We start from the raw sequence: 24,997 nt of genomic DNA, 5'->3' as shown, positions 1-24,997 counted from the left end.
TCAAAAAGTTTAGGAAAGCAGGTGTTTGATGAGTATAGGCACTTTCTCCACAAAAATCATAAGTATCGAAATACTGAAAAACATCTTTTCAATGGGAAAGAAGAGAATACATCAAAGCCACAAAGAATGACACCTCACCTGTGGAAGTTGGAATATAATAGAATTAATCATCAAGGTAATGCCATTCCATCTATGGGTTTGTCATAAAATATCTTTTCTATTATGTTTTGTTTACTGATGATGTGATTGATGATCATGAAGGTCGTGAAGGCATAAATGACCACCTTCCTAAGGGACTAAAAAGTTATCCCTGATAGTTTAGTAGGTTGCCCTACTATGAGCAGTTACAAATTGTTCATTTGTTTGATAGTATGCATATTGGAAAGAATATAACAGAGGCAATATGGAAAATATTGGATGGAAGGCGTGACAAAGAAAAAATTGTCAAAATATATAGTGACATTTAGGATTCCAATCATGCAATGATAAATGTCATTCAAGCAAATAGCCATGGAGACCAGATTAATATAGGTGAGCTTCCTTGTTTATTAACGGACCAACAAAGCAATGCTATAAAAGAAGTCATATGAAAAATTCGATTTCCCACAGGATTTGCTGCGAACATAAACAATCTCATATCAAAGAAAAGTGAATTTGGGCTAGGGATGAAAACACATGATTGGCATACCTTCATTAAGGTAATTCATGTTCTTGTGTTTTTAGTATGTATTTAAGTATTGCGCGTACGTGTACTTTTCATTGTATTATGTTACAAAAAAATGAAAAGATAATTTTATAATTGTTGTAGTATGTTCTACCTCTATCTCTCGCGGATGACTTTGACAATAATGTCAAGTAAGTCATATATGATAATGGAAAATACATGAGGTAAGTAGTGATATTTGTTTAGCTCATTGTATAGATATTATATTTGATATTTATTTTACTTGCTATGTAATATATTTTTTTGCATCTTGAATATCTTGTAGGTGGTTGTCATGTAAAGAAATCCATAAGACGATATAAAATATTGGAAGAGAAAAATTCCTCATTTAATGTGTGAAATGCAAAAGTGTCTACCTCCAACTTTTTTCAATGCACAAGAACACTACCTCATACACCAAGTTGAGGAGATTGAATTGTGTGGGCCTGTACACACTAGGTCAATGTGGATGGTTGAGAGACACTTAAATTTTTTAAGGCTTTGGTTCGACAAAGAGCACATCTTGAGGGTTCTATGGTGGAGGGATATATGGTATATCAGACTATGGTGTATATTTTTGAATATCTTCCTAAGTTTGCAGCAAAGATCCACGTGGATCGCATTTGGGATCCCAACACCATTAACAAATTCGAAGGGGAGTACTTGAAGGGGAAAGGTAGATTGAGGAAAGTGAGAGGTAATTATAAGATGTTATTGTAGTTAATTAATTCTTAATCTTCAAAATAAATTGATTGTAAGACGTCTATTTATTTTTTGTATAGTTGGTCGAAAGTGGGATGCACTACATTTGTATATTGCGAACAATCTTGATTGGATGACAGTATGGATTGAACGTTGTCAACATTCTGGACACACGTTAACATGGGAAGGTGTGGCTTCATTGGCTGAAGAAGCTCATCATAATGGAGATTCCAATGCTACGCAAAGGGAAATTGATTTAGCATATGGTTTAAGAGATAAACAGGTACGTATAAATTTATTAATCACCCATATGTTTATCAACACAATGGAATAAATTTTACATGTTTGAAATATCATAGGTCAAACACCACAACGCTATGTGCTGCAATGGTCATAAATTTCACATTAAAAAGTTGGATGATACGAAGAAAACTTGTGATTCTAGCATCACTACAGTCTTTGAGGTGACAAATATTTCATCGAGAAATGACATACATCCTCAATAGTCTGAAAATTGATACTATGGCATTTTGGATGATATACTTGAGTGTGACTTTAATTCCTTCAAATTAGTTTTGTTTGTCGTCAAATGGTACAGGCTACGACTGAATAAAAATGATCATGATAGAACTATTATTGAACATGATAATGGTTTTATAATGCTAAATACAAGGTCATTTGAACCAGTTGGGGATGAGCCCTATGTTCTTCCAAGCCAATATGAGCAAGTATTTTACTTAGAGGTTCCACATAAACCGGGTTGGTCATTTGTTGTTAGACATGATCCAAGAGGAAGGTCGATAAAATATAATGTGATGGAAGAAGAAGAAACCGAAGAAGTAGAAGATGAAGTGGATGATGATCATGATCGACAGTTTCTCAATGATGATGAATAAGAACAAGAAGAAGAACAAGAAGAAGATGGTGATGATGATGATGATGGTGATGGTGATGGTGATGGTGATGGTGATGGTGATGGTGATGATGGTGATGATGATGGAAAAAACATTGATGGTGATGATGATGATGATGATGATGATGATGCTAATGATAATGATGGCGATGATGACCTTGATGTTCATGATGATGAAGAATGAAATGTATGAGGCATGTGATTAGTATATTATCTATTTAACATTGACTTCTTGATAGAGTTTTTTTTACATAATTAATTCATTATGTTTTGAATTCTAATGCCATTACATAATTAATTCATGATGCACCTTTTAATATGGAGATGGAGATAGGGAGAGTAACTATTTATGTGACATTTTTTAAACTGTGTTTATTTATGGAAATTGGATTGTTTATTAGCTATGTGATGGATGTTGATTTAAAATACATATGTGATGGATCACATGTTTATGATGATGCATGTGACATTTTTTGAACTTTCTGTTTATTTATAGAACGTGGATTGTTTATTACCTATGTGATGGATGGTGATTTATGATACATATGTGATGGATTACATGTTTATGATGACACATATGTGATGCTAATTGTGATGCTCAATTACATATATGATGACATATCATGTGATGCTTCTAATTCTTATGATACGTATGTATTTATTGTTTATCAACTTAAAAATGTAGTAATGCTTATGATGCTCAATTGATGGTGTTGATTTCGGGTATAGTCCCTATGTGATGATGTCACCCTTGGTGGGAATAGGTCGTTGACTACAAAAATCATCAACCATTTAGTTGAGGATCCTACATAGTCTACATAAAGTAAAGGTAAGGAATTAAAAAATTTACAATGATTTTGATGACAACATCTTTTTATTATTTAATACTCTTTTTGTCTACAAAGTTCATGTTGTTCATGTTGTGTACTATGTAATTTTTAGCTAACATAAGATAATTGAATTACATTGTACAGGACCCTGAACCCCTTTGACAAGGATCCTGCATAGTCTCATGGATGGATAGGTATAACTAGTCAATACACCCTATAGAAACAGTTTATTTTTTAAAAATTACTTGGAAAACAAACTTCCTTAGTTTTTCAAACCTCGACATTGGCAGCAAATCTAGTATAGTTATCAATACTTGAGGCCTCGGTTGGACTTATTCCAATTTTAATCCCAAAATTAACTTTAGGGCTGACTTCTTCATCAACATTACCTTCATTTGCAAAATTTCTCTCTCATTACTAATTAACTCTCTCATTTCATGGAGTGTAGGTAGCCCCAAATAGGTATTTGTTAGATCTATCTTCATCGAGTGTGGAAAATGCAGGAATAGAAAATGAAAGTGATACATGTAGTAGGTCTACAATAGGGAGATCAACAAGAGGTCAAAAGATTAGAAGAAAATTCAATAAATGCATGAAATTTTTCCTTGCTCAAGGGGGGTCATGTTCTTATGATGATGAGACCAAAGGTGACATTGATGTGCCACTGAGGTATAGACATCTATAGAAACAATGGGTGCCCAAGTAACTTCCTCCAATAAACATCAATTTTTGTGTTAATGATAGGATATATCGCATAGCACCTTCGTCGTTACATGTTTTAGGCTTATTTTCCATGGACGGTATAAAGGTCTGTTACAATAGAGTTGTTGAATTGATGGAGTTTGTTGGACCTTGTTACAATTACAATAATTGGATGGAGATTGTTAAATATAAAAAAAGTATGCATAGGTATGCACTATTACCAAATTATATACAACAAAAAGATAATGATCAAAGTAAATGAGTGGCTGTATACATTGATGGTCGGCCAAAAGAAACAAGGAATATTGTAGGTTTTATAAATAGTACGTGACCTAGGTCAACTAATAAACAATCCAATTGCATATTTGAGGCGCGCGAGGGAAATCGTGTATTTGTATGTGCGATAAAATCAATAAGTGTAGGCGAAGAGCTTCTAATCGATTACAGTTTGAATCGTATAGATACAAATAAAGTTAATATCATGGGGGTGGTATGTACTATATACCATATAAACTAACCAACCTCCAATTAATGAATCCAATATACCATTTTATTATGAAGTTTTTTTCTAAGTCTATTGGTTTAATTTCGCTAACGTTTTTTATATTTTTCTTTGTCACGGGCCAACATGGATCCATCACATATCGCATATAGGGATGCAGCTTGCGACACTTCTACCAAGCAGGTAAACCTCATTGTAATTGTACAAATTAGATAGAAGCAAACTGTTACATTATTATGTTCTTTTTTTTAGTGATTTATACTAATTTTGTAATTGTTAATGATATTCTTGACATAGATGGATGTTCAGGGAAAGGGAAAGGGACTTGTAGTACCTGAGCATCTTTCTAGGGATGTGGAATCATTACGGTTAAGTGATGATGACCCTAAAGATTCCACACACCTTATGAAATTCTTAAAAATGCCTCTTATAAAAATTAGAAAAGAGATTGTTGCTTTGGTAGCCGTGCATCCTATTACTGATGAGATATGAGAGAGGGTGGAATTATTGCTTCGAGCAACTAGAAAACTTACAAGTAAGCAGTAATGAAAGCTTTAATTATAACAAAAGTTCAATAATGGTTTATATTTTATTCTCTTTTATTTCATTAAGTAAAATATGTATGTATTGTTTTTACAGCAATTTATCCGCTCTCATGAAAATCATTCCCACCATCAGGGTGTTGTAGGATCTTCAGATGATGATGATTTTCTTGTATTATCACTTGCTTGGCTTATCACTCTAAGTACCCAAAACACATCATACTTGACACTGTCAATTTCAAAATAAAGGTTGCTCCTTGTTTACAATTCTTGCACTTTTCATATATTTAATGTTCATTATATATAATGTATTATTCTTTAGGTGCTGTCAATGTTACTGTGCAAATGTCGTCACCGCCTCATCAGAGGTTACCCTCACCTATATTGCTAAGTGCAATGTTGGCAACATGTAGCATGCAAATGTCCTCTACTGCACGTCATATTGGCTTGCCCACTGTTGGTAGATCCCTCTTTTACTCTATCTTTTTTCATGTGTTTATTTCCCTTCAAGCGTTCTTTCTTTAATTCTAATGCCATTTCATACTGGATTCATTTTTTGCAGGAGGAGATGCACATGAGGATGTGCCAGAGGTGACTGCTACTAATAGCATACCATCATTTCCTGGATCTTCTCGTATTGCTAGTATGGGAACGTTGCAGGCCACATTGGTGGTCAGCGACAAAGAAATGATTCCCTTTGAGATACAAAAGGTTCCAGGTACTTTAAAATTATTATTATATATACTCTAATTGTAATTTACTTTATGATCACTCGTTTTGGACTAATGATCCCATGAACTTTTTGCAGGCAATGATATTTTCTATAAACATCTTAGTGACATTACATTGTAGATATTTGGGCCCACCATACGTAGAAGGTGATACATCATATGTGAACTAACTCTAATCCACTATTTTGATTTCATATCATTGCTAGAATAGTTTTCCTTTGATCCATTTCTTGAAGTGTAATAAATGTAGCTTCAGTTCATTTATGAATCTAACAGGTTTGTTTTTGCTTTAAAAGGTGGAATGACCAAGAAAAAAGGTTAAAAGATGAATTGACAAACCAAATGGTTGAGTAGTTTGGAAATGACACCTTTGACAAAACCAAGCTCCTTGAAAAAGTTGGCACATATCTAAAGTATGTGAGGGACCAATACAGGAGACATCAAAGGCAACCAAGGCAAGGCAAGAAAAGCACGGGCAACACAAACTCGGCTCTAGTGGTTACATAAAACTTGCAGCACGAATTGTAAGTATCTCATGTAAACGAAATATTGCATCAAAATATTAATAAATTGCAAACTTTTTTTTTTTATCAAACAATGCAAGCAAAATTCATTGTACCAAGCAAAAATGCAAGGCTCTGAATTCAATAGACCACCCATAGAAGATGACAAGAGAATTGCCTACCAGCAAGGCTATTCAGCCATGGCTAATCAGCTATGAGAATTGAGTGGGCATACACAACATTTGAGTGCATCCATCATACAGGTAAATATGCTAAATGGAAATTGTTTCAAATTGAATACTTTACCAAATAATCTAATTGATGTTGAGTTCCAACATAAAGTGACTATATTTGTTTAAAATAAGCAAGCAATGATAACAATCTGCATGTCATTGGAATGCACCCCGCTAATCATGAAACACCACCTGCGCATGAAGGTCCAGATGTGCATGCCAGTAGTGGAGGTTTTCATTTTCTATTCAAATTTATTTATTTAGCTATTAATACAATTAAACATCTTAATTTCTAATTAGACTAGTAATTAATGTAACCTTTATTGTTAATATTTTAGAGCATGTAGTCGGTGGTGAGCAAGTGGAGCATGATCTGGGTACACAACATCAGGAACGTGATGTTCCACACTCAAGTAAAGAGGACCGCTGTTATTTCTTTAAACAAATATAATTGCAATTGGTGTTCAACATTAATGTAACCTTTAGTATTTCAACTCTAGATGATCTAGAGGGTGTTCAGCATGTTGAGGTTGAGGCTACACAAAATGATGTGGCCCCATCAGGTAAACAGGACAACAATTATGTTCTCTAAATTAATGAAATACTTGTAACAATAATAAAATTTTTTTTGAATTTAACCCATTTCTTTGTTATTGTAGAGGACCCCCCTTCGCTTCAGTGTCCTCATCCTCAATATAGGAATAGGCATATATTGAGATCACGAGAAGTTGGCAGAACATCTGCAGAGGGGGGAAATGATAAAGAAACCAATGTTCCACTTAGTCTTTTCATAGCTTCAAAGAAAAAACAAAAAAACAAATGATTGTAATCTAACTTATTTGATAATGACTAATTTTTATGTGTTAGTGAATGTAATTATGTGCTAATTAATGGTTATGGATGATATGTGTTAATTAATATTGATGAATGTTGCATGTTAATTAATGTTAATCAATGTTATGTGTTAATGAACGTTATGTGATATTAATGAATGAATGCTATATTTTATTAATGGTAGAAAGAATGAATGAATGAATGTTATAAGATGTTAATGGGGAATTTAGAATGATGTTTGGGGGGGGGGGAGGGGCCAAATGAGCTTCCACCTTCACGTGGTTGGCCCTGTTAAGTAGAGAATATTAAACTATTCTCGAAAGCAAGTGAAGCTCAACAAGATAACACACTTTTCAATATTTCATTATGTTGCACAGTTAATCTTATTGAATAATGTATATTGAATCTTAATTGTAGGGTCCAATAGAGCCAACACAAACAACAACACCACAAGTTGTTGGGTATAATGAACTCCCATATTGTCTTGTATGTACACGAACAATATGAGTTGCTTCTAGTGTTGATATCCAAGGCAGGACTGCAAAAGTTATGAATATGCCTCATCCTTGTAAGTTTTTTTATTACTTGTAAGTCATGAATATGCCTCATCCTTGTAAGTTTTTTTATTACTTTTAAGTCATGAATATTGCTCTTTAGTTGATTAAAATCATTTCAGTGAATGCAAATCTTGATTATTATAAAGTGATATCTACACTATCAATTCCAAATTGAAACCCTTTCAGTGCATACATGTTGTTTGCCAAAATGCCATCTTAGAAGTATCAGCAAACAAACATTGGAATTCACAAAATCAAGAAAGACAAACTAAAAATTAGCAGTAGAGCATTCAAGTAAATTGTTTGTCAAGAAGCATAGTTTAAAAGGTGCAAAAGAAATTGGTTTCAAAACAGGGGTAGACCATTACAAATTGGCAACTTGGCATCACTTCTCTTCTTACTTCTCCTCAACCCTCTTTCTCTGCACTCTCACTTTTTCACCTGGCACATGCAACTCTCACTCTCACATTCAAAGTTGTCAGCTTCTTGCTCTTTGTTTTTTTGAGTTGAAACAAAAATAGGAGGCAGTTTTATAAAGCTAGTGGGGTTTGGGTGGGGCCCATAGGCTGTGATGGTTTGATCTTGGGCATGGAGTTTGAAAAAAGTTTCTGATTTTTGTAAAATCACTTATGGGTTGTTGGGATGGTCAAGAGGCTCTTGGGAGTCCCTCAAATGTCTCAAGGATGTCCTAGAGATGTCTCAAAGATGATGGTATTGGATTGCACTGGGGTGGCAGGGCGACGTCCCATCCAAGTCCCTGTACTCTAAAGGTGTCCCCATTTCAAAAACAAAGAGTTTTGGGGGAGGAAATGTCCTTGTGGAACACTGGCTCCAATACTTACGTCTTGGTATTTTTTTATATAAGACACCAGAATTCATAAAATAATATCTTTGAATTTATATTAATCAATAAAAGATGTTTCTAATTCAATGTATGTACCAAGCCCTATTACTGACAATATAACAGCCCTAGCCTACAAATTGGACTGGTTAATTTTCTCCAATCAAACAAACATGTAATCACTCCATAAACTAGGTACATTAAGCACACATCAAATTATAAAATAATTAACTGTGATACATCAATATGTGAAAGTTTAATGACCTAGATATTAGGACTGTAAAATACCATATTGTATCCTAATTCCTAAAATAACCCTTTTTTTGTGATGTGTGAAGTACAATACACAACTAGGACTTATGTTGACTCAAATGCAAAATTAGTACTAACCATGGAAGCTGAGGATAAATCATGAAAAACATATCTAAAGCAACATAGGAATGACTCAAGTGCAGATGAATGCTAGGAACTAAAGTAGAAAACAATGCAAAATTAGGTAAGAAACTAGGTGACAATAAACCATGAACAACTTGAAATAATCTATAATTAATGATCTATGTGATCCATCAACCTGTGACTATGAAACATAATCTGCAAATAGTAAACTTGTGGACCATTAAGAACAAGAAGAAACTTGTTAGTAGATCTGCCATTTCTTGTCAATCAATCATCAGAGAACTTGTGATCTGCCATGCACCATGTATGTTGTATACCATATCTATATACAAAAATTTTGTATCGAGTAAACTACATTTATTGATTCATTGAACTTTTTTTGCTTGGATCCAAACACCATGGAAACATAACCATTAATCCTAATAACCTGTGAACCATGGAGTGCAAACTAAATGGAATCATGTCCAAAATTTTGGTTAAAACAATCTAGGGAAAATAGTGGGATTCCAATTATCCATCTCAAAACACCATCATTGAAACTTCCATGTTCAATATATAGAAAAAACTCTATTTTTTTACCATTTTACTCATCAATATATTTTTTTGCTAAATAAAAGTTAGATTTATATTAAAAGAGCTAAATATTTCAAAACCATTTTAGCACAGTTTATATCCCTATCATTTATCACTATTTCTTTTTGACAGATTGTTGCCTTTTTCCAGTGGCAGTGTTGTAGTATTGATTAATGTGCTACATCATAATGTGATCAACTTAAAAGAAGTACTAAATTTTACCTGATATTTCTTTTAAATTGAGGGGTGAATTAGCTATATCCTCTAAACCAAGCATTATTTTATCATATTTATTGTCAGCATTCCTTCAATACCTGTTTGTGAATATTTTGGGTGACATAATTAGCATCCTCCCCTTTGTACAAAATTATTGATTACATGAAATAGATTTTTTATGTTATTTTGCAGTATACCATGGTTGTATATGTTTATACATAAAGTTATGAATCCAAAATTGTCAAATAGATGTTACATAGATAACAATCTTTCCTTCTTGCTATCTATTACAGACAATGGAAAAGTTTCCATTGTCCTTTACTTCTCATATACATTACCTGAACCGAGTCTATGTGTCTTTATGGTCAAAGTCATGGAATTTCAGCAATAGCTTATTAGCAAGCTCACTCTAGCGAAGACATATACTGACACTTGAGGTTTATGTTTTTTTGTTATAGGCTCCTCTGATGTAAGGGATAAAGAGGATCAATGGATACAAAGATGGGTTAAGAAGGGAGATATGATTATCCTCCCATGAGGAATATATCATTGATTTACCCTCAACACAAACAACTACATTAATGTAAATGCTCTTTTATCTCAAGGACACTCACTATAAATCATTTCTTATATGAACTAGAGGATATTATTATTGTTTCTTTGACTTTTATCACCGATCCTGAGGCTTTTCCAGGGCGAGCCAGTCTGGACAACATACAATCATCCTTGTGAGGAGCATCTTGCTAGGTAAGAACCCTAATACTTGTAAGACCAAGATGATAATTTCAATTTGATTGTTTTCAAGAAAACCTGAACATTCTAGTTTTACATATAAAAATGACACATTTTTGTGATGGCATGTTCCAATATGTATTTTCTTTTGATAGATTGGTTGTAGGTTCTAGAGAGGACCCACTTCCAAATAGATAGAGTTGTTATAAATAGGCTATTGGTGAAGAATAACTGAAGAAAATCAACTAAAAACCACATCAACAATAACCAACATAGTCAAAAACATTAATCTAAAGATTCTTTTTAGCCCTCACCTTTCTTGACAACTTATTTATCTTTTGACAGCACCAAACTGCTTGAGAAGTATCTTCTTACTCAAAGAAAAAATGTGATAAAAAACAATTGTCCAATCACTCGCATCAACATCAACCATGCCAAAATTTTATGTTGCAAGATCCAAGATGGATATTGCATAACATAGAGAAGCCACCATTTGAAGGAAACAGGAACCCAGTGAAAACATTAAGAGGGCATGAAGGCACAACCAAGGGCCATTGAGTAGAAGGAAAAGGAAAAATCTTGGAAACAAGAGGAGGAGGACTTGGAGAAGAAGGTAGGGAAAATAGCAGTCCGACCAATAGAGAAGCCAAACTCTGAGGGCAAACTACTAGAGATAGCAAGAAACTCTCCAGCCAAAGCAGGGGAGACAAAACCAACAATCTTTTCTTAGGGACGAGCTCTAGACCACAAATTTGAAGAAAGAAATAGAGCTAAAGTAAGTGAATTAGATAACAACAAGAATGTAAAGTGCACCCTTGATTTGCTAACCAAAATGCTCAAAATTAAATGAAAATCTTTAATGAATACACAAAACTATATACATATGCAGGCGCACCATGGTTGAGATGGTCCAACTCCCTAGTCTCACTCTAGGACTAAGCTCATGCCATATCTAAATGAAAGACATCTCAAATAAATCATCAGTGGAAAGCTGCAAAATGCCATTTTCATACATAAGCAAGAAATACACAATTGGGCACAATCACCAAGAGAATGGTAAAAAGTGTGTTTGAGATCATTGTCCTAATTGGGGTGTTTAAATGAAGGAAAGGTTGACATATTTATGGTGATCTCTTTGTGACCACACCATAATTAGGACAATGATCTCAAACACACTTTTTACCGTTCTCTTGGTGATTGTGCCCAATTGTGTATGTCCTGCTTATGTATGAAAATGGCATTTTGCAGCTTTCCACCGATGATGTATTTGAGATGTCTTTCGTTTAGATATGGCATGAGATTAGTCGTAGAGTGAGACTAGGGAGTTGGACCATCTCAACCATGGTGCACCTGATCATATTAGCTTCAAACCATGCACCTCATATTAGCCTCAAACCTATGCCCCCTACTGGTAGGTGGTGGGGATAGGATAGCATTTGCTATACATATCAATGATTGGATAATAATAAAAAAAAAATTCATAAAAATATTATCATCGTCGGAATTATGATGAATACCAAGCTTTCCACCAACGATGAAATCGGTGGACATACAACGTTCTCGTCGGTGAAATGTTTTGGAGTCGTCGCACTTCTGACTCAAAGCACACAATCATCCAACGAGGATGCTGTACGTGTGACGATACTTTGTAGTCAGATGGTCATTGATGCCTCTGAATGGACCGACGACACAAGCATCGGACAAATAGCATCACCGTCGGTGCGAAGTTCCAAATCGCCGTCGGCTTTGCGATGAAATCTACTGAAGCATCCGACGGGGATGTTGCATGTCGGATGACTTTTTTTACTGGAAGAGCAATCATGCCCACCTTTGGCAGAATCCATGGGATTGTCGTATTTTTGACGGTCAGGGCATCATCGACAAATCCAATGATGAGTTTTCAACGGCTACTTTTGTCAGCACTCCGACGAAAATTAGTCACAAATCCGACAATCGACCGTCAGAAATTACCTCCGAATGTACTAGTGTGTAACTCATCATGCGGTTTCCACTTCATGCAATGTACTCACTCATTCCCAAGATAAAATAGTCATTTCTACGTGCCAAAAACCACTTGAAACTCATCACATGCATCATGCATACATGGCATAATCATCTCCAATCACCATTTGATCATAGATCAACACAACTAATTCACCAAGCTCCATCGGTTAGGGTTTGACATATCAACAGGTAGGGTTACTAGTTGATCTCACTGCTACAATAGTAATACCGGTTCCCTTCACTTGCTCAACTATCAGTTGCATTACTGCATCACTACCGGTTGCAATACAACTCCATTATCGGTTACAATTGACATCAATGACAACACTTAAACTTCATTAGTGAAATATTCATGCAAATGCCAACACATACCACATCCAGACCTTATCTGGACAACAAGATTTGACATCAATTACAATAAATAACATAATGCTAACATATAAATGACAAAATGATTTAGTTGGATAGATGAATAGAGTGATTGAGGATTAATTGACAAAAAATGATAAAATTAGAAAATATAATTAATAATTAATTATCTTACAATCATGATTTAATTAACAAGAGAAAGACACAATGTGAATGAATGATAAAGACCAAATGACCAACAATAAGACATGTTAATAAAAAGCATAGCTATAAGTGGTAAGCAATTTTTATTGTCTATATTTTAGCCCTCTTTGAGACAATATGATTAAGAGTGTTGTTTGAGAGAAAAACCAAGAAAAATCGTATTAAAAGCTGCCCTAGCCATAATGGGTTACAAGGGTGTCCCCTTCAAAAATTGACAAAAAAATTGGAGCAAGAGGCCAATTTCTCGAAAATAATGCCAGAATCGCAAAGCTGCAAACAAAAGTGAAATAGAAGGTCAAAAGATCAATATACGAGTCCTAGATTTATAGTTTGTGTACTAGAGCACAAGAAGAAGAGGACCATGAGGATTGATTGAAAAAATATTAGCAAGAGGCAAAAAGTAGATGGATAATAGTTAGTAGTAAGATAACTTTACTTTTATTAGTGCACTTTATCTTTAGAGAGCTTGATTTACTATGGAAAGAGGATGTGTCACACCATGGCATATTAATCCAGAGCAATAATGCTTTCCCTTTTCAAATAAATACACATTGCAGACAAGGAATGTTTTAATCCATACTAAAAATAATCTATGTTAAAGGTCAAGGTATGTGCGATAGTCACAAAGTGAACATGCAACTACAAACACCCTAGACATACTTGCCCCAAAATTTCATGAAAACATTCAATAAGTAAAAAACAAAACAAAAGACCATGAGCAATCTCAACCACTCTCATCACTTGTAGATATCCTTGGGTAGCATAGGAATATGATTGAAGATAAATCAATCTGTATTATCATAGATTTTAACAAATATAATTCAAACCTCATGTTTGTGGTCCTACTTTAGCATATACAATTTTCATTCCCCCTAAGGCCATTTTGACTCCATTTTACTCCCACGTTGATGTCACCTATTGGCACCACTAAGTAAGCCCCATCCTGAGGTTGCGTTCTCCCATTTTCCCTTTTTCAGTCTTATTTTTTGGAGGACCATGGCATGGAGCGCCTTGGTATTGGAGAAGGGCACTGCAAAACATTCCAATCCCCCTTAAACATGACCCAATTTGAATATGGGAAAACTCTCTTCCTCTATGTTTTGATGGATTTTGGTCCTTGTGGATACACTTGACCATTGGAGGTTCACCTAATCATTAATTTACATACGGAAGCCTATAAAAAGGCATTGTATAAATTTATTTGATCATCCATGACCTATCCATAATATTCATGCATCCATTGAGCATTCATCATTAAGCATTTTTATGAATTCAAGACATCTTTTTATCCAATCCATTGAGCTTTTTATTTATGCATCCATTGAGAATTCATTATGAACCAAATTTACACCAAACTTCATACAAGAATTTGTGCTTGATTAGGTCTTTCATGTTCATGTGTTTTTCATGCCATTACATTCAACATTTGTGGTTACATTCAAAGAGCATTGCATTTTCAATCTTTCTATCAACCATTGCAAATTTGAGGTATATCTCCTAACATTTACTTCTGTAAATTTATATTATTCAATTAAAGACTAATTCCTAAATTGAGGTTTAACTATGGTAAACCCCTATGTGTGCAGGGAATTGACTTAGGAGTTGTACTTGAAGATTCCAATAGAGTTGATGATGATGAACAGGTTCAAATTTTGATGGAGCAAAAGTCAAAGGACTAGGGTGAATCTCTACTTCCCAATCTCAAAAAAATAGCTCAAGATTTTGGGTATAGATTTTGATTCTTTTCTTTCGCCTAGATCCTAGTTTGTGGCTTTGTTAGATATCTGCAACATTCTATTTTTGTCAGTTTACTTTAATTTCCCATTTTCTACCCTAATTTCACAACTCACATCAAAATTTTAACTCAACAGAGAGAGACAACAAATTGGTAAATCTAATTAGTATTCATAGCCCTTTTCCTAAATGAATTGTGGTTGGATTAATTAGAATTACCCCCCTCTTTTAATGTAATGGTCCCCTAAGATAAGACTCATGGTTTTATTATCTTAATTGGTGAAACTGAAATTTTACCACCATTACATTTTAGTGAATTGATTTCTCTTACATTTGCATTAATTCTGATTTTAGATCTCGGATCTGATTTATTTGCACTCATAAATCATATTTTCCATTCAATTCCTTAAATTTAGAGGCTAAATTCATAAAAAATTTAATTTATAAAATTGACTTGTGGGTTGCATAATATTTTAATTGTCTCTTCAAATCAGATTTGAACATTTTTCATAATGGAATTAATTAACTCTGATTGGTTTTCTATTTCACAAGTGATAACATTGTTCCTTAGTTACATTTATCAAAATCATGTATTGGATAATTATTTATTTCACTTTACATTACTTCTTTTCATTCATAGTAATCTAGAATATTAAAATTTTAGAATTTCAAAGATATTTATTACTTGCAAATTATCTCTCGAAGATTTTATCCATATTGTATGTTGTGTTATGATGATGTTTTTAAGAAAATGCATACATGTGTAGGTCACATTAAATCTTTTGTAGACAATGATAATCTTACAAATGACACTAAGAAAGCTAACACTTGTACCTCTCCTAGGGTATCTCATAGGAATGAGGAAAGAGTAAATACTCATATCAATGACCTCTCTAATGTAGAGAAAGCATTGAAGAGAAACATGACAACATCTTCTTTTCATATGAATACTCTAGTGCAAGGAGGGAAAAATTAAAATGTTGATGTATCAATATCTTTAGATCCTCCTTATTCTCCTAGAGATTATCTTAATAATCAACATAGTTCTAGACAAGATGATGTCATGCCTTTTTCTCCAAACATAACATTAAGAAAAGATGAAGCCTTAGATGATAAGGATCCTCCTTTCTTACCTATCAAAGAGGACATGAATATTAATGATAGGATGGAGAATATCCCTACAAGGGATATTTCCTCTTCATCTAATTATCCCTTTGACCCTTCTATGTGTCCTTACACTACAAATTTTGAAGAAATGCATAATGAAAGACCTTCCCCTTCACAATTGAGAATATCTTATGAAGTAAGATATGTTAAGGTTTCAAACCTAGGATATCAAGAAAAAGGAATTCAAAAACATGAACAAGGAATCAAGATCTTTGTAGACCCTCCCACCCAATTTACTAAAGAAGGCCTACGACATCCTAATTCTCAAACATCTATGGAGGATGCTCGTAAGGTTCAAATACTTAAGGAATATTTTGCAAGACATAAAAAATATCACCCATCCAAACATGCTTCTACATCAAATAGTTTTCCTTCTTCTTTACTAATTCTTTTGCCTCAAGAAAACAATCTTTCTTCTACTAGAACACCTTGTTCTCCGTCTCAAGAGACAAGACCTCCCATTTTGAAAATGAAGAAAAACTAGCTACAATAATATTTTGGAGATTGGCGTATGATAAGCGTATTGTTTTTCCTTTCATAAAACATAACAGTAAGAATAAAGAAAGTGTTGAACTTACTATATATTTGATCATTGTTATTTTCACTCTTGAAAATGGTAAAGATTTTAAAGAATTTGTTCAAGATCAATATGATCGAGCTTGCATAGATCTTACAATTGATCTCACAATTTTTCTTGGTGAAGAGGTAATGCCTTAGCACTCCTTGTACCTTATTATATTTCTCCTCACCCTATGACATCATTAGTTTCACTTTATTGGGGGCTCCTTGTCATATGCAATGATGCATTTTAAATTTCAATCATACTTGGACAGAAACATAAACCTTCCATGTATTCTTTCTTGGGGGTAAAGGATAGTATATTCATTTCTCCCTATTACTTTTTTGAAGATTGTCTCTTCTTTTGAGTTGTATTTCTCATAATTTGATATCTTTTATTGCATGAAATCTTGCTTCATGTGTACATTTTAGTGTTCCTTGGTTAGGACCTTTCCCTTGATTGAAGTGCTCCATGTTTTATGTATAATCTCTCTTTGGAAGCTGTGTATGTTGGATATTGTTGGTGGTATGCTGCAAATATGTGCTCTAATGATATCTAACAAATGTATTGTCATTGATGTCAACATATTTTCTCTGTCTAGTGCAATGGTGCAGTGGAGTTTAGTTAGTTGGTTTATGTTGTAAATTGATAACCAGTTTTTGTGGATCAAAGGGTTTGTAGAGTGATATCTCTAGTTGATTTAGTTCAAGTGTTAGAGGTTCGCTTGAAGATTTGAGTGAGTTGTGAGTATCTATGTTGTGCTTAGTTTTCTGTTGTTCAGTATTACCAGTGTTCAATATTTTGATTTGCATTGCTTTGCATTGTACTATCTTAGTTTACTGATTTGCAAATATGTTTGGGACATTCGTGTGTGTCCTCAATTCAAGTGGTTCATTGTTTGGAGCTCTACAAGTGATTCTTCTAGGTTGATAGTCAGTTCGGTTATTATTCTTGAAGTTCAGTATGATGATAATAGTGATTCTAGTAATTTGAGTTGGTACAGATGTGATAATTCATGATGGTTGTGGATGTTTATAGATCGTGTGTTATTCGTGTTGGTGGTCTACATTGACCAATGAGCGTGTTATTGCTGATTTTCTTTAATTCAGTGGTGTTCTTCATGTTCTTGACTAACATGATGATTGTAGCATGTTGCAAATGTTTGATGGATAATTATTGGAGGTGTTTCATATTTGAGGTGGTGATTTTGGTCCATGCTATGTCTTAGCCATTTTTATTTTTTTTTAGTAAAAGGCATAAGCTGCATATTTAATATTAATTTTGAGAATATTACAAAACGCTAGAATTTTAGTACTAGCAGATAGAGCAGAAATGCCAAAGATTTATATAGAGATATATAGTAGTAGCATAGTCACAACATAGAAGAAAAGGATTTTTGAATGCATCCTATAGGGTATAGTAGTAGCTGGATACATACTATTCATTACCCAAAATTTGAGGTACATCAGAATTCAGAAGACTATATACCCTTAAAAGACATTAGGTGCATGTAGTCACCTTTACCCACACAATATTGATATAAACAACATATATATGTTATATCAGAAATCATAACTCAAAAAAGTATGAGCAATGGTGGCCTGGTAGCATCATCCCTCAGCAGTGTCGATATAAACAACATATATTTGTTTCCCCTCCTCGTTGATAACAGTATGTGAAAGTTTTAACCTTTAACATCTTCCACCTCAACAACTTCTTTTCCTCTTTTGTCAACCATGAAGATAGACGAAAAGCTGCAGTTTCTTCCTTCTTACCAGTGACGTTGCATCTCAAAGACATATCACCATTAGGACAGACAATCTTATCCAGTTTTGGTTCAAAAGGTTCTGCAAAGCCAAGTAAGATATCTTTAACAGCATCAAACCAAATAAACTAAGATACCTTGAGAAATTCATGCATTGTTGAATCTAGAATAGCTACTTTTCCCAAATCAGTTTCATCAGGGTCACCTCTTCCATGAAAATCAGACCCTCCAATCTTCAGTAAGCCATAAGCATCAGCTAATTCACTAAATCCAGCTGCTTTTCCATCACTTCTATAGACCTCAACTCCATGAAGTCCAGCATTTTTAAGTCTTCTGACTATAGAAACAGGGTTCTTCAAAGCCCATGGATGGGCAAGAGAAGCCACTCCTCTTGTCTGACATATTATTTTTATTGCCGTTTCAGAAAGAATCTTACTATTCCTAGCATAAGCAGGCCCATCATCATATAGATATTTTCTAAATGCCTACTTTATATTATCTACATATTAGGCCTCAACCATTGCCCGATCCACATGCAGTCTTCCTGGAGCTACACCGTCTCCAACTATGTATGCAACATGTTCCTATTTTAAGGGCATTTTCAGAGCTTTAAGCTTCAGTAACATGGTTTCTACCCTGTGGTAGCAACCCTTTCTTATATTGGCTAAGAATTCTTCTCTCTCTGAAAAATTTGTTGGTCCACACCTGCCGTAATAAGCTAATATATGTACAGGTTCTCCTTTTCTAGAATCGGTCTTTGATGGAGCAATTACATTGATTTCAAAACCTAGAATTACTCTAATATCGTGTTTACGGGAAACTTCCAAGGAAGTTGGTACCTCGAATTCCTGTGTGCTCTTTCCATAACACTCGAAGGTGACAAGAACCCATGATTGCAAGTGCTATGTGAATGCAGCTCAAATATGACATCCTCTGTACATTTTAGACTCTTAGGCACGAAATCATCATTAATGGCCTCCTCAGAGTCAGTCTTATAAAACCATTCCTGCAGATATTTTGTTGCTAGGACGCCAAATAATTGTTATGCTGATATTTTTTGCATTTTGACCATCTACAATTCTGCAACCTAGTCAATTATGCTTAATGAAAACAACGTAAGAGAAACCTTCAAAAGAAACACTTGTTAGAAAAGAAAAACATGTCCCTTGATGTTCCTTCACTTCTTTAGATAAAAGAATATGATGAAGTTGTGGAATGATAGTGACATCCTTTTTCTCAAACATTTTTTGGGATACAAGTAGCCCAGCCGCCATATTAGCTAGGAAATCTGCAACTTGATTGCCTTCCCTATACACATGATTCAACTGAAAATATTGGAACTTTTGAAGAAGCTCATGGACCTGTTGTAGGACATGTGAGATTTTCCAATTACAAGATTATTGTTCTCTGCAAGCATTGATAATAAGTAAAGAATCTCCTTCAATCACCAAATATTTAGTATTCAGTTCTTTTGCCATAAGAAGTCCATGAAGTAAATCTTGAGCTTCTGCCTGGTTATTTGTTCCTATTAGAAGGTTAATGGATTTGGCCTGAATAAGCGAGCCTCTATGATCTCTCAGCACCACTCCTGCACCAAAGACTCTCGGATTGCCTTTTTAGGATCCATCAAAATTCAGTTTAATGAACTTAATAAAGGGAGGAATCCATTTAAATGTGCTTCTCTTAACATTACCACTTTTCCCTACATGTTGGCTACTTAGCATCCCAATCATAAAAAATAGATACTACTGAATTTGATTTAGAAATATATACATAAACTACTTCACAAACGGATTTTTCAATACGAGATAAAACATATTGCAAAGAAGAGGCATCTTTTCTAAAAATCCACTTTTTTCTCTCACCATATTGCCCACAAAATTGTTGATCGCACTATTCGCTAAATCCTTGCAAATGGAGAGTTTTTGTGAAGTACTGGCCATGCTGAGAATAGGTCCCATATATTATTTGGTAATGGAGCAGACCAATTTAGTTTATCTTGAACAAATGCCCAACATGCAAATACAAACTTGCAATGAAGGAATAGGTGGTCCACATTTTCAGGGTCTGAGTTGCAAAGAACACACGTGGAAATATTTTATGTGATCTTCAACTTAACCAACCTATCACTTGTTAATATCCTACGCTTCAAAGCTAGCCAAGAAAAACTTCCAGCTTAGGGCATGATGCTCGGATACCAACAGAAGGATAATGCTCTATGAGATATATGTGGACCTTGCAAAGACATTGCTGCTTTATAACCCATTTTAACAAAATAATCCCCTATTTTAGAAAGAGCATATATAATACTATCTAGTTATTGATTGAAGAAAACTATATGGTTGGATATTTCTATGTTCAAATTAGACCGTAAATTATATGAAAGGAACGAAGCTTGCAAAACTTTCCATTTAACCTGTCCTGAATGAATATCAATTGACTAAACATATTCTTTTACCTTTACTCCTATACATTGCGAGAAATACTGGTAAGCTTCCTCAAATACTGCCACTGCAATAGGAGGGTAATCATTAATGTTGTCTAACTTCTTAGAAATTCTCTATTTCTGAGATTTTTTTTTTTTGAAGATAGACGCATTCCATTTTTCGATTTGGTATTTGTTGTACTTCAGTTTGTGAAGAAGGCGGAACTGAAATGACCGTCAATTTTTGGGGAATGGTGCCACCAAGTTTGTAACAAAGTCATGAAATCTGGGCGTCTAAACCACATAGCTTGGAATTTGAAAGAATATTTTGACCCATTTAAAGACTGTTGAGAAGATTGCAATGACAAAGAAATTGGAAAACGATCTAAATCCGACCAAGGCAAAATTTCTGGAGAAGAACAAATTTTTGATTAATCCATAAAGTAGACACTAAAAATCTATCCAAGCAAACAGCTATTTGTAAAAGGTCACTACGCTTGTTAGTCCATGTGAAATTTCCTTTCATTGGAATCACATATAAAAGAGCATTATCTTGCACAAAAAGATTAAAATCTTCCATTATAATTGGAGGAGGGATTATTCGTTCTTTTTTCTCAGAAGAGGAAAAAGTGGCATTAAAATCACCTGCCATGATGACTTAAAGATGATCTAGAGATTCAAAAAATACCTCTACTTCCTTCCAAATATTTTTCTGTCATTCACTGTTATTTGGGGCAGAGATATTGAGAAGAAGAAAGTTTAGATCAAACTGGGTTACCTTTAAAGCCTTCCAATGATTATTAGCATGTAAAACCTATATGGAAACATTGGAAGGATTCCATAATGCCAAAAGACCACCTGAAGCCCGTATTTCCACCGAATGGAATGATTTCCATCTTGTCCATTTTGAAATAATTGAGTCATACCTCGAATCTGAAAGTTTGGTTTCTTGCAAAAGAATAATGCTAACCCCATAAGCCTCTAACTGGTTCTTAATATGGGCTCTTCTGTCAGGAGCATTAATGCCCCTAACATTCTAGGACACAATCTTCATAGGTCATTCAGAGAGAAAATTGCCCCCTTCAATTTTTTTCTGATGCTATCTTCCAATGTTGACTGCTTACCAGATGCAAATTCCTTTTGAGTTATAGTAAATAATTTTTTCTTGCTTCTCTTGTTGGGAGACTTGTGCTGTGAAAGGGACAAAGTTTGAGCTATGGACAACACTAGTTGAAAGCTAAGATCCATTTCATCTTCAACTAAAGTTTGAGCCGCTAAAGACTTTGGAGTAGAATAATGATCTTGGAGGAAATTATCAGAAGGAATACCAAGATTATTTGTAATTCATAGAACAGGGGAAGAAGGGTGTACATCCAATTTTGAATCAATAGAAGTCTGATAATCACACTCTTCCATATCTATCTATAGAGAAGAGTGATGTTGTAACCCTATTTGTGTCTGAGCATCCAACTGGCGGGACAATGCCATGGGAAGTTGTGAACCTCTGATATTATTTGATATGGATGGTGAACTATATCCTATCTCAATATTCTTCTAGTGAATGGTAGGGAAATAAATATCAGGAGGAATAAAGGCCCCGAAGAAAGCCCAGGAACAATAAATTTAGCTTGAGCCTTTGATAATTTGAATTCCAAAATGAAAAGGTGAAGGACAAGACTATTTATGAGTACATCATTACATGTTGTTATCAAATTCTTCATATTCAAACTAAGATACCTATGTAGAAAAATAAAATCATTAACAGTATCTACGGAGGCAGAGACCAGAGGTAGAGAAGAGGAGACCATGTCCCGAGATATGGTTGAAGAAGACCCTATTTCCCAAATTGAAAAGGACTCTAGATTAGGGCTGGATACTATTTGCTTCCCTTCCTGTTGAGGAAGAATAGGAGCATCAAAAGGGTTTGATGGAAGTTTAGAGTTATCTTCAACTGGTGGACTTGATGAACATCTACCTACAGGATGTCCTGAAATGTGACATGTTTGGCAAATATTGTGTGAGGATTCAACAAACACCTTTTGAACCCACACACCAGAAGATCAGACTTTATATTGATAACTATTAGCGATGGTTTATCCATATTCAAAAGAACACACACTCTACCTGGTAAATGTGGCTGAGAAAAGAAATTCATGTCATTATGCAGAAATAAGCCGAATTGGTTTACCAAAATATCAACAAGGCCTGGCTCCCTATACTCTAATGTTAAACTATGCGGTTGGACCCAAAATGGAATAAAACGGATACAGGAGTCGCGAGGATTAAAATTTGGGCACCAGGGTTGCAAAAAAATACCCGATCCATTCAAAAACCAAGACTTAGTCTGCGAGATACTTGATTTTTCCTCTTTGGTATCGAAAAAATAAAAAAAAAACATGATAAAATACCTGATTAGCTCCATGCCAGTTATCAAACACCCACTATTGCAGAGAAGACATAGGAGGAGATTATTTATAAATCTTGCAAATAAGTGTCGTATTACAAAGATCTTGTTTTTGAGAGCTAAGTAAATAATTAGAAAGTTAAACCTCATGAGAATTCACAAATCTATGAGAAGATGGCTTTCTTGATGTCTACAACTTTATGTCCTCATGACAATCACCAGATCTATTAGAAGATGGCTTTCTTGACGACTATAACTTTATCTCAATACGAGGAATGAAAATATTATTAGGAAATGTAGCTAGAGTCTTTTGGAATTCTACATTCCTAGAGCTGGCACCCAGACATGAAGAAAAGGCCATAGGTGCACATGGAATGTTATTAGGAAAAGATTTTGTCAAAACAATATTATTTGGAAATGAATGAATTCCTTTCTCCTCAGGCGCACAAATGTCAAAAACTGGTTGAGGGTTTTTTAAAAGACGATGATGCCCTTTTGCTTGAGGTCAATTCCGTTGGCGATGCAGCCATTTAGCCTAAGACTTTTGAGAGTGCAAAACCTGAGCCATGCCATTCCCGTTTGCAATTTTGAAATTGTTATCATTGCTTGAATGCAACTGAAATTTAGGAGCCATGCTCTGTTCTTCCTCTGTCCATGCATCCTCATCCTTGTTATCTGGGTTCTCATTCAGACCTCCATCATCTTCACCATTTGCATGTGAAACCCTCATTCCCGCTCTATTGCTCACCTCCGTCATTTCAAATTCACTTTGTTAGCTCTCTACTTTCACCATTCATGTTTTAGACGATATTGGTTTGATTCATATGTGATATTGTAGTGTGTATGGTTATATTTTTTTAATTAGAAGACATGTGTTGAGCTAACCTTGATGATATTGATCCAAGGTTGATGTCATGTATAGATAAATATAATATCTTTGTAATTGGGTATGATGTGGATGAGTATGGTGTGGGAATAATGTATAATCATTCAGAAGAAGAGAAAGTGTGGAGAAGTGTGAGTGATGTTATATGCTTAACTAGAACTGTAACTAGGAATTGAGGATGCTATTGCTCAGTTCATGATTTTCCAGAAGTGATCTGAATTTGTTTGTAAGGCGGCGAGCCTTCCCAGGGTTGGTGCCCTCTGTTGTTTTTTGAGCAGTGAACTCTAGGCAATGTGCTTGAATGCATGTACATTCCCTATTGTAATATTTCATATACTTCTAACAGGGTATCATCATATTGTGGGTACATTCCCACTATGGTTTTTCCCTTGACCAGGTTTTCCACCTCAAAAATCTTGGTGTGTATGCGTGTTCATGTTGTGCTATTGTTTTATGCTTTCACTATTAATTATAATTAGATCTGAGATTAAAGTAAGCTACTATAAAATTTGGTGACAACTGATTCACCCCCCCCGTTTTAGTTGTCTGCCCTATTTTCATTAATTGGTACCAGAGTAGGTTCCTTTTGAGAAGTTTAACATCTTGAGGTAATCCGGGATGGTGAATTACAAGAAGGAGAGTTTGAGATTTGATGGAACAAACTATTCTCTTTGGAAGAACCAGATAGAGTGTCACTTGAGATGCATTGGTGAAGATTACTGGAAAGTTACTAAAGACAAATATATTGTTCCTACAAATGATCTTTCAACTCGAGATGATATTAAGAAAGCTAAACACAATATCAGTGCTAAGGAAGCATTATTGAGTTCTTTGACTGAGTCAGAAATGATAAATGTGATGGAATTGTAGATTGCTCATGAGATCTAGAAGAAGTTGGAAACCCTATATGAAGGTGACAGCTATGTGAAGATTTCTAAATTGCAGAGTGTAAAAGGGAAGTAAGAGATGT

At 34.6% G+C, this 24,997-nt stretch overlaps 1 pseudogene; it reads right to left on the bottom strand.

Moving 5' to 3' along the window:
• Positions 1-18,440: 18,440 nt before the first annotated feature.
• Positions 18,441-23,898, bottom strand: LOC131875039 (uncharacterized; annotated as a pseudogene).
• Between the last annotated feature and the right edge of the window lie 1,099 nt (positions 23,899-24,997).

This window comes from Cryptomeria japonica, chromosome 4 (assembly GCF_030272615.1).
Source record: "Cryptomeria japonica chromosome 4, Sugi_1.0, whole genome shotgun sequence".
Taxonomy (NCBI): Eukaryota; Viridiplantae; Streptophyta; class Pinopsida; order Cupressales; family Cupressaceae; genus Cryptomeria; species Cryptomeria japonica.
The sequence above is the reverse complement of the archived record's forward strand: the minus strand, read 5'-3'. Positions and strand labels throughout refer to the sequence as shown.